This window comes from Anser brachyrhynchus, assembly GCF_964034855.1.
Source record: "Anser brachyrhynchus genome assembly, chromosome: 21".
NCBI classification, from domain to species: domain Eukaryota; kingdom Metazoa; phylum Chordata; class Aves; order Anseriformes; family Anatidae; genus Anser; species Anser brachyrhynchus.
In genome coordinates this window covers 7,116,318-7,129,138 of record NC_137714.1, presented here as the reverse complement: position 1 = coordinate 7,129,138, position 12,821 = coordinate 7,116,318, and positions in this window count along the sequence as shown.

Here is a 12,821-nt window from a genome sequence, read left to right as displayed (position 1 = left end):
CAGTTGTCAGTTTCTTCATTATGGACAGTGCTTCTGTTAAACACAAAGCTTCAAACTCAATTACTTAGATATCTGTATTTTCGCATGCTTCCTAATTCAGAGAGCTGTTACTTGAGACAAATGGGTGTGCAAAGTGAGAAGCACTGAGCTCTTGCATTTGTGATGAGGCCAAGTCTCTGAGCCTTGAATGCTTTTAATTTTAAGTGGGCTTGGATCTGTACCTAAGTCAAAATGGCTTATGTAATCTTGCATCTAGCAATCATAGTAACATCGTAGCTCCTCCGATAGGCTTTGAAATGATTTAACTTAAAGATAATACTGGAATGTGGTTCCAAAAGAGCAGCTTCACCCTGAGGTGGTGGCAAACTTCTAGAGCAAGGTTTCTTAAGCTGAGAACAGTGATGTTTGTGAGTGGTCTGTCACTGCTTGGCCTCAGTGGCAGCTTCTGCAGTTCCTTATTTGTTGTGGGCTCCTGAGTATGTTTTAAATGCATGAAGGGGTGAGGAGTGGTAGCTTTGCAGAGAAGAATGGAGTAAAACTCACAAAACGCGAAGCTTGTTAGATGACAGGAGTGGACAAGATCTGAGGTATATGGGTAATGAGTGGGTGTGGAAAAAGAAGTTAAAGTTATCTGGACCTGATTTGGAAAGGGTCTCTTGGTAATAGAATGGACATCTGTGGGTTTGGAGACATCATTTGGAGCAGGGGGGAAGTAGTCAAGTGAAAGAAGAGATACCAGGTTTTGCAATCTCAGCACCTAGTGATGAGTTTTAATGGTTTTCTATGTCCCTACGAGGCCTTTAATTTTTTAGTAAATTGACTGTATTTTAAAAGGTCTGAGGAACTACTGCTAGTAAAAGAAAGATCTGAGCTGTGCATTTTAAGTGTTGGCCATTGAGAAGTGCCCAGAGTGTATGTTTTAAATCAGCTGCAAAGCATACTTAAAATTGCTGATTGAATCATGCTCTGTCAGAGCTGAAAATAGAATGATCTAGTTTCTGGGAAGTGGCAGAGTAAATAAAGAATAATAAAACTTGTCACCCTTGCTGAGTTCTGTGTGACTTGGTCTGAAACAAATGAGGATTGTGTGTTATTATGATTAATGCTGCTTTTAGTGTAGGTGTAATACTGAATTTGAATTAGAGGGGAAGGAATTTAAAAAAGAAGGTAATGAAGGGGTTCAAAGAGCAGTAAGTGATTTTTGTGTAGTGATGCTCATTTTTTCTCCCCTTCATATAACCTCCAGAAAGTCAACGGTCCTGAGTTGCATTGGTTGTTTTGTATCCATATTAGGTTCTAAGGTGTAATAGTTCTCCTAAAGTGTGACGTGTTGAGGTTTCTTTCTGTTTAAGAGTTGAGGGATAAAGTTTGGGAAGAAAAAACAATAGTTCAGTTCCATTGTTTCAGAACAGGGATGCTTAGCCTATTCCCATGTCAGTCCTGCTCTGACTGGCCATCTCATGTGGAAGTTCCCCGTATGCGCGGTGATGGAATCACATCTTGTATCCTGAATGGCAGCTGCTTCTATCTGATCAGATGCAGCATTTTTCTGGCAGTGTTACTTGCTCATTTACATACTTTAGTTCCAGGCAAATGAGAGAATAATTTCTGGCTCATCCTCTTCCAATCTTCTCTTAAGAGACAGCATCTAGTAATGCTTTACTTTCTTACTGTTCTTGTGAAACCCGATCCTCTTCCCCTAGTAAATTAAAATCCTTGGGCATGCTATGTACATCACTTGGGCTGAGAAAAAGGCACAGATTCTGATTTGGCTGGATGTTGTTCCAGGCTTTACTGCTTGTGTTGACCCGTCTCTCCAGGAAACACTGTTCAGACAATCTGCTGCTCCAGTTTCCTGGCAGGAGATGGTACATGACAGGCAGATTTCTGGCCGCCTAACTTCCAGACCTCCGGGTTGGATCTATACTTAGCTGCCTGCTGCTTTGTTACCTGGGCATGTAGGAATGTTGAAACACAGGCCAGAGAGTTGTCCTTACTGTGGCACTGTCCAAACTACCTTCAACAGGCATATTGAATATTTCTGAAACTTTTTCTTCAAATGTCAATGATAAAAATATACAGATAATGATAATAAACAGACTGTATTTGTAAAATTACCCAGTATGTCTTGTACATGGAGAAAACATCAACAACCACTTAGAAATGTGAATAGAAGCTGGGTGAGTTTCTCGTTTGTTAGACAGCTGGCTGCTGAAAATCCACTCTTTGGAAGCACCCTGCAAAATACTTGAGTAATTGCAGGTTTACACCAAGTCAAGTTTGTTATAAACTAGAACAAAGAGAGTCTTTTCCTTCTTTAGTTACCCATCAGCCATTTGATCTAGATTAGTGCAGTGAGATGTGATTGTCCCTGAGAGGTAATCACCTATCCATGTGGAAGTGGAGAATGAAAAGGGTATTTGATGTAACAGATTATTTTTTTTAAGGCAAAATAGATAAGGGAGTCTATTAAAACTGTTAAAAAGCATGAACTACACTAGATGATAAAATGTTGAATTCTCATTAAAGTTGTTTATAGATATACAAATGGTACAACTCCATCTGGAGGTATAAATCATAAGTTGGGTGGTCAAGGTAGACAAAACGTACATGACAAAGAAGCCCTTGCTGAATTTGGCTGCAATGTGTGTTTGTAGTATGCGTAACCCCTCCTTTCTTATACCTTAAGAGATCGTTGAAGATGTTCTGTTTTTCCTCAAGAAGGAAAAGTTGTTTTGTTTGAAAGCATTATGTTTATTTTTCTAGGGACTTGATACTTTTTTACATGAAAGCTTAAGGTGGTGGAGGTGGAGAGGTTAAAATCAGCCAGTATTAACTGGAGCAGAATCTCTTGGTCAACTCTGATTTAGAAAATGGCTGGAGGTTACCTCAGTAATTCTCTGCTTCCCTCCTCCTTCCCTCATACACTTCTCAACTCCTTCTCAACCTTTTTGACACCTTGTCACAAATCTACTCCCAAGTGCTAGCTCTTCAGCTTTCCTCCTCTGCTTTAAGTAGGAATTGGGATCTGGAGTTTCTAATGGAGATGTGTTGATTGACAAGGTGTTTCTGCTAAGATCAGACTAAGGTGATGTCTGCTTCTAGCAGTGTAGCAAACTACCTTTCTGCAGTGGAAAGGGCTATGATATGTACTGTTTATGTATCTGTTGTAAGTTTCAAGTCCATGTGTAAGAAAAAAAAAAACACATTTTAGGAACTACGTAACTGTAATATTTAACTTTTTGTTTCTTTTACAAACAAGGATTCATGTTGAGTGAAGAGCAAGTAGGCAGCAGCAGATCCTTTTCTACAGTGGCTGGTGCTTGACAGTGAGTCATGCTGTAATAATATGTGACTATATATATTTATCTAAACTTTCACCGATTTTGACCATAGTTCCTTATTTTTTTTAGATAGATTAACTTTCTGTGATACTGTAAAGAAAATGGAAACAAGGACCAACAGGAATAATCATGTTTGATATTTGACTCCCTGAAGTTGGTGATTTTACTTTATGCCATCGAATAATGCAGTAAGAAGAACAAGACAGGATTTAGAGTGAGTGATAGAAAATGTCTAATATTTAAAATTACTCAAGTTTTATAACTGAAAGGTTTTTACACTGTTTTCTCTCATACACTAAAGGCGCTCAAAAGCATGCTAAGTACCCAGAGGACCCTAGTGGGATAGTGGATGAAGTGGTGTTAGATACAATTTATAGTTCACTCCATGAAAGGTTATTTCAGCCTTGTCTTTACGTAAGACAATCAGTTTCTGTGCTTAGTTTTTGTTTAAGTGCAATCTGTAGTTTGGGACTATAAATCTTGAATGCACTCACAACACTTGGAGAAAGTTTGGGAATTAAAACCTCTTCAACCCGTTTCTTTCACATCGCGTTCTTCAGACGGGATTGGGAACACAAAATTCACCTTCTGGCAATAGGAGAATGAGACCGCCGAGTTGATGGTATTTGCAGGATCTGAAAGCTGAACATCTTCACTTGTCCATCTGTCAATGAAAATTCAAGCACATTCTGATTGGTATTTTATTTTTAAGTATTTAATAGTTTTTCACGTTTGTTTTTTACATGAGGGGAGAAGTCATAAGTTAAGACTTTGAGCCCCCTTAAGAGCACCAGTTTCACCCTCCTTTGCTTCCCCTCCAACTGTTCTTGCAGACTATAGGAGCTATTTAACTATTAAACAGCTGCTGTTCTTTGCCTAGTGGGGACCTGAGCTCTTCAATGAACAATAAGTATTGAAGCAATGACAGCTCTGGGAGTGATGGACACCAGTTTGCACTAATAGAGATCTGGGAGCTTTTCCAAGAACAACATCATTACGTAATTGAACAATTCTATATTTTATCTGCTGCTTGCATCAGATGTGTGGTTAACCTACTGCATTCTGAAGAGCTTTGCAGATCTTGTCCCAGGTTCGTTCTGTCAAGTAACATGACGAGTTGTCCAGGTTATGAGATGTTACTGAATTGGAAGGCCAAAGAGCTAAGAAAGTTGTGTGGAGGAGACTGAGATGCATTGGCTAGGGCCGATGTCAGTGGTAATTCTCAAAAGTGATGTTGGAATTTTAATTTTAAAAATAAAATTCTATCTTCCTCTTCCCATGGCTTATTTCAATCAAGTGATAGCATCAGACGTGACAGGAAACGGAGCAGAAGTCAGCAATTACAGATGGACTTAAAGGAACGGTTTATTGGAATTGAAGGTTAAACTTCAGTAAGCAAAAGGATCATTCTTGTTCTTGTCAGCTTGTCACAAAGAGTAACTTAACCAGAAATACCAGAGAGGAGCCAGCCAGTCTTTTGACCTCAGTTCTTATCCTGGTAAAAGTGAAAGTTCCTCACCAAGTTGTATAGCTGAAATTAACAAGGCTAGCTTCTCTCTCCCTCTCTCTTTTTTTTTTTTGGTAGAGAGAAAAAATGGAGCCCATTTTGTGGTGTGGCAGTTGTATCTCTCTTGCCTTTAGATTCCAAATTACTCTGTTCAGCACTGTGAGCGTCAACAATTAATGTGCTACATACCGGATAGAACATGTGCCATGAGGGCTAGTAGCTGTACAAATATTACAAACTTCCTTTCTGTCCCAGTGGTGGTTCTGAGTAGTTTAACTTATTAATAGCCTATTTTTAATGCCTTATTCTTTTGCTTATATTTTGAACGGCAAGGCAGTTTAGCTTTCTTTTACAGCTATATTGCAGTAGCATGATGTTTGCAAAGAAGCCTCTTTACAGTAGAAACTGTTTCTACTGTACTTGATTTCTTTTTTTTTTTAAAGAAATCCCTTCCCAAACCTGCATATGCCCTTTTGTATTACTTTGTCAACTTGATAATGTGATGCCTGCATGTCTCACTCCAACTAACGAGTCAAAAGCCTCCCAGTGGACTTCATTATGCTCCTGGGAAAGTTGCCTCCATTTCATATGCTGGGAGTCAGGAATGGAGATGCTTGCGATTTACCCTTGTCGTGTAATGGCTGAGCTGGAACACAAACTGGCTCCCCGACCTGCAGGTCTGTGTTGAGTGAGAAGAGTATTCCTTTGCATTTGCTCTTCGTGCCTGACATCCGCTCGCTCAGGCTGACGAATCTTGGCAGTTGCCATCATTTTCCGCCATGCAGAATCACTCCAGTGAGCAGCAAAAGATGATGGCAGCAGGATCGGGGGGATTAGTATGACATTCTGATATTGTTGGAGGGAAAGTCGACTATAATATATTTGGGTGTAAGCCAGGGGAAGCACAAGTATATTCTTAATTTTACGGTTTCTTCTAGTAGAGATAGAGAGTCTTCTGAGTTTGGCTGAGTTCTTCGCAGGACATCCTCTGTGATTATATCAAGGGGATTTATGAGCCTATTCCTCCTCAGATGATGATAGCCCTGTTTTTCTTGGTATTGTTTGAGAGACTTTAATGCTTTGCAGTATGGAAATTTGGCTCTATGAAGGAAGACCAGGCCATAAAATAATTGTCTGGGCTCTCTGAAAGGTTATATAGCTTGGCAGCTGCATCGCATCTGAAAGTTACTGGGATCTTTCCTTCTTTTCCCCCTCTTCCATGTCACAAAGCCAACAGTTTTCATTACTCTGGTGCTATTTAGGATCCATTAATGAAATAGTCCGGAAACGATTCTAATTTGTATCCCACTTTTCAGAATGGCCACCTGAACCTCTGAAATAAAAGATTTGTGATCCTACCAGAAAGTGTGTGCATTAAGAACCAATTCATGGTAGTGCTGTGCATTATTTAAGGGTTTTGTCTGCATGAGTGGTCAAATGCAGACTGTTCAGCTGCTGGGAATTGAGGATTTTGCCATATGTGAACATCAAACAATTATTTTCCTAGGCTTGTATGACATCTGGGATTTTTGGTTTCTGATCAGGTAGTCACAACTGTATAATTAACTATTCAATTAATTATTTACAAGAAGTTTAATTTCTGGTTACTTATGTTGAAAATTTGAAATTCTGTTTTCAATTTGATGTTTGACAATGTGCAAGGATTTTATGAAAGGGAAGGAATCCAGGAGTTAAGGGAACTCTCCAAGTTCATCAGAAAGGCTTACATGAGTTTCTTTTTAGAAATGAAGTTTGATTTGTATTACTTTTATGGTCAGTACACAGTAAAAATAACCCTAGATATCCCCTGCAGCCTCATCCTGCTAATGTAATTGCTAAAGCAGGGACTATTTATAGATGCTGTCATGCTATAGATGGTATGGGGAGGGTATTGCATACCTTTGTGGATGTGCACTAAATTAGAGCTAAAACAGAAACCTATCTACCAAAACACAAAAACCTTTGTGGTTTAGTATCGCAACTCTCTACATTAAGAGAATGCGTTTAGAATGTGGAGAAATAGCGGTCTGGATATGAATAACTTGAGGCTTTTTTTGCAAGTCGCTTGGTGAGGTCAATGTTCCCCTGGACACGCGTACTGGCGCTTCAGTGCACACAACAGCAGCTTGTGCTGCCACCTGGTGTTCATACCCAGCTTGCCTGGGATCGTGTCACACTGATCCATAATGCTTTGCAAGAGAAAGGGGCTTTCTCAAGGTCAGGGTGTGCCCCAAGGGCAAATGAGATAGCAAAAGATAGGATGGCAACAGCTGTTGCCTTGCTATGGCTGGCTGCGCTGCCCTACTGGGGGCATACCAGCTCTAGATGCTTTATAATACCACAATGTGGTCTTGCTTGCTACGTTACCTCTTGAGAACATGCATATCTTTTTGTGATGTATCTTCACAATGAGGTAAACTCATGATATGTTTTATATACCCTAGCCCTGTTGTGATAAGCACCTTGAAAATGCATGTAATACAGCACTGAAGAGCATGCACTGTAACTATCTGGGATTTTTTTATTTTTATTTTTTGCATCTTGTTACTATGGTTTGTTCCTGGAGAAAGCCTAATTTTTTCTGCTTCACTTTACGGATTATAAGAATGTTGTTAAAAGGGGATATGACGTGGTGTTCTCAAAACCTATTCTTCAGACCTGTCAATCAGAGAAGGAAGCTTTACAGGAAATTTTCTGAAACTTGAGGCTGCTTCTATTCATCCAGTATGATAAAGCTTCTGGAGAGACCAACTTTTAATTTCATAAGCTCTTTCTGAACTCATTACTGTCGTTGGAACCTCATGCACTGCTCTTTCTTAATTCTAACCTTAAGTCCTGACTTTGTCACCCTTTCCCCTCTAATTTTTCCTGACAGGGTCTGATTTACATAAACCCTGGAGAGAGAGAGACTCTTTTTTTCCACAACAGCTTCTGCCCACCAATTCTAAGGATCAGAGGGGCTGACAACTTCCATGAGGACCCCACAAAAATATTGCAAACTTGACAAGCTACTAGTACATAAGAAGGTAAACAGCTTTGTATTCAAGCTTAGTATACCATTAAGGCTGCTCATGTAACCCAAGCTCTTCTGTTGATATAGTGTATTTTTTTATTACATTGCCTCATTAGGTCATTCCTGATTACAGAAATAAGCAAACTATAAACAAAGTCCTAGACCTGTTGGACATCTTTTTACTCCAAAATAGGAGCACCAGCAATTATACAGAACCTACTAAGAATATATTGTTTATTAGCGACTTAATAGTGTGTGTAGTAGGGTAAAATGCGTGGTGAGAAGCCTCTTAGCTGAAAGATGGCAAGCAAATGCTTAGGCCAGCTTAATTTTTCCAAGACAAGACTTGCCCCAGGAAGTGTCCAACTGCATGTCTTTGTGTTTCGTAACGGTTTGTAGATATATATCCCCTATTGTTAGGGAATACTGAAGCAGACAGTACTCTTTTTTTTGTAAAACCTGCAAAACAGTGATACTGCTTCTGTCTCTAGATACTATGGCAAAACATGCTGTTTTTCTGGATCTTCCAGAGATGAAGTATGATGAGGTGATACTATTTCTTCTGCACCCTCAGTCTTTACAGCCAGTGTGTAACAGTATCACAAAGCCAACCTTCTGGGTGTTTCAAACTGGGCTAACCTAAAGTTACTTGCAGGAAACTGTCTGGGGAAGAACACACAAGTGAGTTTGTTCTGGCTGATGGCCAGTCTGCTGTCACAGAGGTTGTGTAAGCAGCATTACTGAGCTTAGTTTAAAAGTTCCCCTTTTGTGCTTGAAACTGTTGAACTTTTTGAGCTTAATATAAAAGTTCAATTAAGACCTTTTCTTCATCTCATAAACACTAGAGGGCGCTGCCTCTATAGTGTTTTAATTGCAAGCTCAAATAACTTTTATTGCATTTTCTTTCCTGGTAACTAGAATTGAGTGTTTAGTGCTCCCTGCCCACCACTGTGGTGGTGTCTTGCAAAAGGGGGTAGTGGTGCGATAGGAGCAGCAGCACTTGCATTTTCTGTCACTGCCTGCGTCACCTCCCAGTTCCAGGCAGACCCAGTTCTAGGTACCCCTGTCCTTGGGGCAGAGTTGCACCTCCTGTTTTTGTACTGAAGCAACAGGGTTCCTCATTGCATAGCACATTGTGTTGCTTGAGCCTGTGACATATTTGCTGAGCCCTGAAGCAACTGGGACTCTAGGAATTCCAACACTAGATGCCCCAGGGAAATTCCAGGGCAAGTAAAGAATGAGAATTGGTACCGAGAAAATGCATGCAGGGTTACACTTATGATTACAGCTTGCTGTATTCACTCACACGTACAAGCTCAGTGTAAGTGGAAGCAATTACAACCATATTAATAAGCTGGCAGCATGGCATTTTTTTCTGCCGATGTGTACACATTAATGTGGTTGTTGTAACTGACGCTGGTTTTGTACCCAAGAAAGCTCTATGTGACAAGTCGAGATCAGTTAAAAACTGTTGCTCAAAGTGTTTGAAATGAGGGCTATTGATTCTAAAACTTCTCACTTATTTCAAATACCTTCATGTTTTGTCTTAGCAAGTAAATGTCTTCAAAAATCAATTGCTTTAAAAATAAACTTGCAAAAGATGTGAGGAAAATCTTTATCACTTAGTCCACTTTGAGTAGATAATGGGAGATTGAAGGGGACTATAAATATGCTGGGGCATGCTGAAATCTGTAATGATTAGGGCGCTTAGAGAAATAGTCCAGAAAAATTAGATGAACGTTGGTGGAAGACATGATCATACACTTAGGAAAAAATAGTAAAATGCAAAAATACAAGCTGGGGAAGACAAATGTAATTAACACTGCTTCAGACAAGGATCACGGAATTAAAACAGTCCCAGTCAAATATGAGTTGACAACATCCTGCCATCACAGAAAAGACTAGCATCATCCTAGGTTGTACAGATGGAATTATTGAAAGCCTTATAAAGTAACTTTCTTTTCTAGTGCAGTGGTAGTTCCTCAGACAGTGTAATGGTTGCAATTTCATGTGCTGTTCTGCAAGGAAAAATAATGGGAATTTAAGTTGCATCAAGAAAGACTTTCATTAGAAAAGCTTACTAATGCAACAGTTACAAATAACACTGAAATATATTCCATTCTTTATAGCCTGAGTTTGCTGTAGTGTTTCTACCATCAGAGATCCCTAAGAATGATTTCTGTAGATGGGTTTTTGGTAGATGTTTGCTGGACATGACATGGGTAATATTGATCCTGCTTTGGGCCAGAGGAATCTTGAGGTCTCGCTAACTCCTATTTTCCTGTGATTAGGGGTTGTTCTGTAATAGACTTCTAAATACAACATCGTTGACCTTATTACTGAAATGTTTTCTGAGTGACTAACCTGCTGTCCCACAACAGGTGAATACTGGGAGACAAAACAGGAAGTGAAAGCGTGACTCAGTGTCAGCCATGCTTACTGCAAATCTCTGAGTGTTGGTGGAGGACAATGCTAGAACTGGAAAGGCTGGAAAGTTTATTCTCCAGAAGCAGAAGAAATAATCAGACAACACAGGAAACTAACGTATATCTTTTAGGCCCAAAAAGAAACACCGTCTTTCAGGAATAGGTAGTTACCTGGGAGAGTGAGGTGGAGACAGGTGTAGTGGGAGATGGCAATATTTGTGGATATTTTTGGATGATACTCTGATTTTAAAATAGATGCCTCACCACTGAATTAACAAAATCACCTCTAATTGAAGGGGACATAAATTGGTACCTAAGTTCAGTTAGTTAGGACTGATTTGTTCTCATTACTACAAGAACAGATGTGCTTCCTTTTGGTACTTTTTCTAGTGCAAACGTCTTAGAGAAAGGATAGGCTTCACTGGGGTCCACAGTTGTTAATCTAATCCTTCTGTATGAGGTAGTAGGACCAGAAATCACATTCAAGCTATTGTAAATGCAGGTGCAGACCTCTTGAGTGTGTCAGTCTTTTATCTGAAAAATTACCTCACCCTTTGCTATGAAGAAGAGGATCATTTAACTGTAGAGCAGGCTGTTTTTTGGGTTTTGTTAATATGGAGTGTTTGGTAGGTACATTTTCTTTTGTGCAAAGGAAAAGGATCCCTTCACCTTTCTGTAGCTTTCTCAGAACTGGAATAAAGGTTTTGAATGGGAAGGTTTTCAAATACATCTGTGATCTGAGCATCTGCAAAATACAACAGAGCTGAAAACATAAAAAGAAGAACATTAATAATGCTGGGGTGTCAAGAATTCTAATGCAAATGAACCAGTAGTTGGCAGAGACTAATCTGTTCTCATTTCTGTTCTTGACAGAAGAATGCAATGTAAAGCTTTTATCCAGAATTAATCCCTATCTTGGATCGAAGCTTTTGGATACCAAAATGGTTTTCTCTGCATTTCTGTCGCATTGATCACATCAACTGTTTTACATGCTTCTGTTTTCAGAATGGCATTTAAGTTTTGCCTTTGCACAGGTTTTCCAATGGTAATTTCTGTCTCTGTTCTATGTTGCATTGACATCGGCCTTAGTTTGGCTCACTTCTAGGTAAAAAGAAAACTGCTTCCATATGACCCTTATCAGCAAATCAGGATCTGGACACTGTCAAGACTAGGTTTATGAAGGGGGGGGAAGTCACAGGACTACCGCGGCACTGGATGGAATTCTTTCTTGTGCGATTAAGTAACTCAAAGGACAGTTCAAAACAGTTCAAACCTGGAGGTCAAGGGAACAAAGAACTTCAGTTACAAGAAAAAAAATGAGGAAGAGTAATCTTTTAAATCAAGAGACCATTTAAAGGAGAAAAGAGGCAGTGTTTACTACAAAAATGCCCTTTGTAAGTGCTATGATAAGCCAGCCACTACAAAGCAGTGCTTACTTTCAAGGATTTTAGAGCCATATAGTAAGATATCCATGACTTTGCTGTCTGTGGACTTAACAACAAAACTCTTGGGGTTAGAATTGCAGTGTCCCTGGGCTACGAGAAAACGTTTCTTAATGGCCAAGCTGCAAATTGGGTCTGTAGTGACTTTCAAAGCAGAAATTTGAGTTTTAAATCATACGGAGTTAAGAAGCATCAGCTGCATTGCAGTAATGAATGTCCATGTTTGCAGCGCATCGTATGAATATTTTATCTCATACCAGCTCAATACAGTAAGTATCAGATTTTGTTGAGGTTACTTAAACCTAAGTCAGAACGTTTCAGTTACATTCTCTTTAGAAAAATAACAGAATTTCATGTATGTACAGCACCTAGACAACAGCCTGCAATGGTAGTGCTTTCACCTGTTGACCCTTGATAGTGACAAGAACAGGGTTTGGCCATTTCACTTTCCGTGTCATTTGTAACTCAAGCCTCTTGCTATATCCACAGTTGCATAATGGTCTCCAGATGTCACCATGACTGATAACACATGACAACAAAGAGGAACTGAACATAGAGGAACCCTCTTATTCTGTTTTTCTGCTACTGCTTCTCAGACTGTTTTCAAAGTTTGGGCATTATGAAAGCTTGTGAACCAACTTCTTCCACTATTACAATAAGGTGTTTATCTTATCTGTTTGACTTGGTTAGCTCCTGACAAGTAAAGGACCAAGAACAATGTGCGTACTTGACTCTCAAAAGCCAGCTAGTAGCTGAAATTGGACTTCTAATATTTCAACTGTTTGTTATGGTGATGGGAAGTGTTTTGAGGGTAGTCTAGGTGAGACAAACAAGCCAGTTTCCTTGAAATACTCCAATTCCTGGATTAGGAGTTGTCTCCTGTATTCTTTCATAAACATTGGATGCACTGGTGGTTTGGGGGCAGGTAGGAACTGCAATTTCCTAGACCTCCCCAGGCAGTCAGGGTAAAGGTATTTAATGGCAAACCTAGAAGAGTTTTTCCCTAGAGTTCCCTTTAGTCTTTCCACTTTGAATTGCAGACAGTGCTGACCTTGTCAGTGTGAAGTCTAGCCTAGTAAACATTTAAGT